The 5,372-nt window shown below is 33.4% G+C and overlaps 1 pseudogene; it reads right to left on the minus strand.

Moving 5' to 3' along the window:
- Positions 1-4: 4 nt before the first annotated feature.
- On the minus strand, positions 5-3,089 carry LOC103582119 (annotated as a pseudogene).
- Positions 3,090-5,372: the final 2,283 nt, after the last annotated feature.

Genomic DNA, 5,372 nt, shown 5'->3' on the forward strand with positions numbered 1-5,372 from the left:
GTGTTCAACTCATGCAGTATACAAAATAACTCAAAAGCCAAACTACAGTAACACTTATCAGCAAAACTCTTACCAAGTCCTGATTCCTGACAGTACGTTTTCTCTCAGATTCTAACATAACACGAAGACTTTTAGCTCTGTCATCCAGAATTTCATTAGATTTTTCAAGTGTCTTGATTTTGTCCTACAAAAAAAAGATATTAAGATTAGTAATAACTACTCATTACTTTTACTTTTGTTTCCAGAATTTAATCCCAAGAAGGGAATTTTACCTTATATTTAATTGCTTCATCACGAAGAATCATATTTTGTTTCTTGGTTTCTTGAATATATTTCTTTGATTCCTTGATCTATATAAAATAAAGCATTCAGAATTCAAAAATAGAAATTATAGTCCTACCAAAACTTTTTTCCAAATAAGCGACCTCTTACAGAAGGAAGCAGTGCTTTACACATATGATGACTGCTTAAGATCTGAATGGTTGGTAGGAAATAATAAGAAAATATGATTTAACAATACTATAATAACTAAATTTATAGTAACTATAAAACAGATGGAAATAATTCAAGCGGGAACAATGGGGAATAAAACTAAAAAAATCATTATACCTTATGTTCATAATCTGACAACTTTTGTACAAGTTCTTTATTTTCTCTTCTGATGTTTTTCACCTTGTCAGAAATTTGCTGTTCAGTGACTAAAAAGGGGGCAAAAATCAATAAGTCACAAAATAAAATTGTTACCCAATGTATTAGCAGCAAAGACATGTTATTTGGCACTACGAGGAAAAAGAACTTCTTTTCAAAACTTTTATGCAATCTGTAGTTAAAAGCAATAAGGATATAAAAATATTATTAAAATTTAAGAAAAATATTCTTATAATAGAATCCTTACTTAAATGAGATTCTAGTTTAAATATATTTCAAAAATGGGAAATATACTAAAACGTTATANTATTTCTTCGATTCCTTGATCTATATAAAATAAAGCATTCAGAATAAAAAAATATAAATTATAGTTCTACCAAAACTTATTTCCAAATAAGCAAGCCCTTACAGAAGGAAGCAGTGCTTTACACATATGATGACTGCTTAGATATGAATGGTTGGTAGGAAATAATAAGAAAATATGATTTAACAATACTATAATAACTAAATTTATAGTAACTATAAAACAGGTGGAAATAATTCAAGCGGGAACAATGGGGAACAAAACTAAAAATATTATACCTTCTGTTCATAATCTGACAACTTCTGTACAAGTTCTTGATTTTCTCTTGAGATGTTTTTCACCTTGTCAGAAATTTGCTGTTCAGTGACTAAAAAGGGGGCAAAAATCAATAAGTCACTCAATAAAATTGTTACCCAATGTATTAGCAGCAAAGACATGTTATTTGGCACTATGGGGAAAAGAACTTCTTTTCAAAACTTTTATGACTTTTTACACAGCCGTCTGTACTTAACAGCAATAGGGATATAAAAATATTAAAATTTAAGAAAAATATTCTTATAATAGAATCCTTATTTAAATGAGATTCTAGTTTAAATTTATTTCAAAAAATGGGAAATATAGTGAAACGTTATAGCTTGACGTTCCTCTCTGCGTGAAGCACATTTCTTCTCAGAAAATGGGATCCCTTCAAATACATGTCATTTACAAAGAGAAACAGAAAGAAAATGCAAAGATATTGATTTATATTTCTATTCCTCAAATTATCTAGTTTAATAAGTGTTTCATGTATTGGTTAAATCATTAGCACAGGAACGTTGTTCACCTGTAATAAATCTGCATTGCATCAACATTTAAAGTCAGGCTGCCCCAAATTAAACTAATCATCTTCTCTCTACTCTCACAATTTATTCTTCCTCATCTCCTATCCGTTGGGTTCACCACCATCTACTCCATCATCCAACCTAGCAACCCAGGAAAACGAAAACTTTGGAGAGCTAAGAAGTCAGTCAGACATAAGAAGTCATTATATCTACTTCTAGCTTCTATAAAACTCATAACAAACACCAATACAGAGGAAACAGTACAAAAGACAAAATAAGTCTAAAATTTTACCTTGATAAACTCTACTCTTTACCTAGAAGAGAGAAATAAAATTAAATTTGATGTTAAACATTTTATTAATAAAAATATATAGTTCGTAATATAACGGTGAAAAATCATAACCAAGTGAGAGTTCAATAATGGTTTGACTCAGCGTAATGAATTCACAGGATTAAAAAAAGAAGAGGTTAGAAAGAATTTCAAATTTAATTGGTGGCATTGCTTCATAAATAGTCTCGATAGACAAAAGCACTAAGGTAAATATACCTTGCAGCTAAAGATATGTTTTTATGTCTATTAAATGAGCAACAATCTTACCAAATGAACACAACTTTAACAACAGAAATGGCTAATATTTCATAATATACTAATGCTTATTTACCTAAAATCACCTATTTAATAGCCCAAAATAGCCAAAACGAGGTCTAGAAACAATGATTGTTCCAAAAGACTCTGATGAAACAAAATTAAAGGCATAATCTTCGTACTAAGATATGCCTCTTTCAGTCACCAGAAAACATCTTTGAAATCTTATTCAAAGTTGGCTATTGGCTGAGTTTAGAAATATTTCTGGGCTTGTGGTCCCTTTCAGTCAGGTTTGCGTCTTTAAAAAATATGACCTAAAAATATTACCAGAGCTTCAAAAAGAGCTCTGGTCATCCTGGCTAAGGGAGCAGAGGAAATGGAGACAGTCATCCCTTTAGATGTCATGAGACGAGTTGGGATTAAGGTCACCATTGCAGGTCTGGCTGGAAAAGACCCAGTACAGTGTAGCTGTGATGTTGTCATTTGTCCTGATGCCAGTCTTGAAGATGCAAAAAAACAGGGACCATATAATGTGGTGGTTCTCCAGGAGGTAATCTGGGTGCACAGAATTTATCTGAGTCTGCTGCTGTGAAAGAGACACTGAAGGAACAAGAAAACAGGAAGGGCCTCAGAGCTGCCATCTGTGCAGGTCCTACTGCTCTGTTGGCTCATGAAATAGGTTTTGAAAGCAAAGTTACAACACACCCACTTGCTAAAAACAAAATGATAAATGGAAATCATCACAGCCATTCAGAATCATGTGGAAAAGGACGGCCTGATTCTTACAAGCCGAGGTCCTGGGACCTGCTTTGAGTTTGTTCTTGCTATTGTCGAGGTGCTGAGCAGCAAGGAGGTGGCTGATCAAGTGAAGGCTCCACTTGTTCTTAAAGATTAGAGCAAAAGAAGTTGATGGTGAGTTAGAGAAATAGGCCTTATAATCCATTCTCACTGTGTTCACTTCAAACAAAAAATGACTGGTTAATGTGCCGAGAAGCTGTCATTACTGCTTTTGTGAAGTGTAGTTGTGAAGTAACAACTCCACAGAGATTTCTCAGCCTACAAATTGTGTCTGTACATTTCTGAACCTTGTTGGCCAAATAAACAGGGCATTTAGAAAAAAAAAAAAAAAAGAAGAAATACTTCTCATGAGTTAGATCGTGTAATTTTTCCCAGGTCACTAAAAACAGTGATCATACATCTGAAAGGGAAGGGAAGACTGCTAGAGCAAAATGCACAAGAGACAAGAGAAATAACAGCTAACATCTTTCTAAAAGGGCAAAAACTAAATCATCCCCTGAAAACAACTCTAAATTTACAGTATAATAAAATCTAAGCCGTAACTAATTAAAAAAAAAAAAAAAACACTACATTTCTTTGGAACCCCAAATACATTTCCCCTTTCAAATGTTATAAATGGTAATGGGATTTTCAGACCAGTCCACAAAATCATCCATGGTATCTCATTATTAGTACAGTACCTAAACACCACTTACAATAATGCTGTTCTAGGAAAATGCATTCAGAAAATTCCAATGTGGAAAGAAATGACTATTTCTTTACTGTCACAGCCTAGCGAATGAGAGAGTAAGCTTCCTTTAATTTTCCCAGGCCACTAAAAACAGTAATCATACATCTGAAAGGGAAGGGAAGAGAAGACTGCTGGAGCAAAATGCAGAAGAGACAAAAGAAATAACAGCGAACATCTTTCTAAAAGGGCAAAAACTAAATCACCCTCTAAAGACAGCTCTACATTTACAGGATAATAAAATCTAAGCAGTACCTAATTAAAAAAAAAATACTACTACATTTCTTTAGAACCCCAAATACATTTCCCCTTCCAAATGTTATAAATGGTGATGGGATTTTCAGACCAGTCCACAAAATCATCCAAGGTATCTCATTATTAGTACAGTATCTAAACACCACTTACAATAATGCTGTTCTAGGAAAATGCATTCAGAAAATTCCAACGTGGAAAGAAATGACTATTTCTCTACTGTCACAGCCTAGCTAATGAGAGAGTAAGCTTCCTTTGCTCCCTTTCACCCAAACTAAAAGTCAGGTAGGGACCAGGTTTCCAAAAGGCAAATGCTGAGAAGCGACAGGACAAAGAGACTACATAACCTTGTGCAAATCAAAACAGGTGTTAGGATTTTTTAAATGGGAGAAACAAGAGTGGGAAATATAAAATATTTTCACCTTTTCCCCTTCTGTTCACACTTTTATTCTCCCTTTTTCCTTTTATCTGAGGAAAAACCTGATGGGGCTAGAGAATCCAGGCAAAAAAAATCCTTCTTTTAGGAGTGATTTTACAATCAATTGGGCAAGGAGATGAAACTTGTTAATAATAATATGTCCAATGTAATATAATTAAGAAATTAACAAAACAATACAGTTCTCAGTTTTAGAAAGAATTGCAGTCAATGATTTTGGCCACTTTAACTATTAAGTTTCAAATGAAAGCTTTTCATTTGCAAAGTTCATTTACACAGAACAATTTCCCCCAATTATGTTAAACAACTGGGAAGCAGAATGACATACAGTACAATAAAAAGTATGTAGGAGGGGCCGGCCCATGGCTCACTCGGGTGAGTGTGGTTCTGATAACGCCAAGGCCACGGGTTCNATATTTCTTTGATTCCTTGATCTATATAAAATAAAGCATTCAGAATTCAAAAATATAAATTGTAGTTCTACCAAAACTTATTTCCAAATAAGCAACCCCTTACAGAAGGAAGCAGTGCTTTACACATATGATGACTGCTTAGATCTGAATGGTTGGTAGGAAATAATAAGAAAATATGATTTAACAATACTATGATAACTAAATTTATAGTAACTATAAAACAGGTGGAAATAATTCAAGTGGGAATGGGGAACAAAACTAAAAAAATCATTATACCTTCTGTTCATAATCTGACAGCTTTTGTAGAAGTTCTTGATTTTCTCTTGTGATGTTTTTCACCTTGTCAGAAATTTGCTGTTCAGTGACTAAAAAGGGGGCAAAAATCAA

The sequence above is a fragment of the Galeopterus variegatus genome, unplaced genomic scaffold (genome assembly GCF_000696425.1).
Source record: "Galeopterus variegatus unplaced genomic scaffold, G_variegatus-3.0.2 Scaffold14973, whole genome shotgun sequence".
Taxonomy (NCBI): domain Eukaryota; kingdom Metazoa; phylum Chordata; class Mammalia; order Dermoptera; family Cynocephalidae; genus Galeopterus; species Galeopterus variegatus.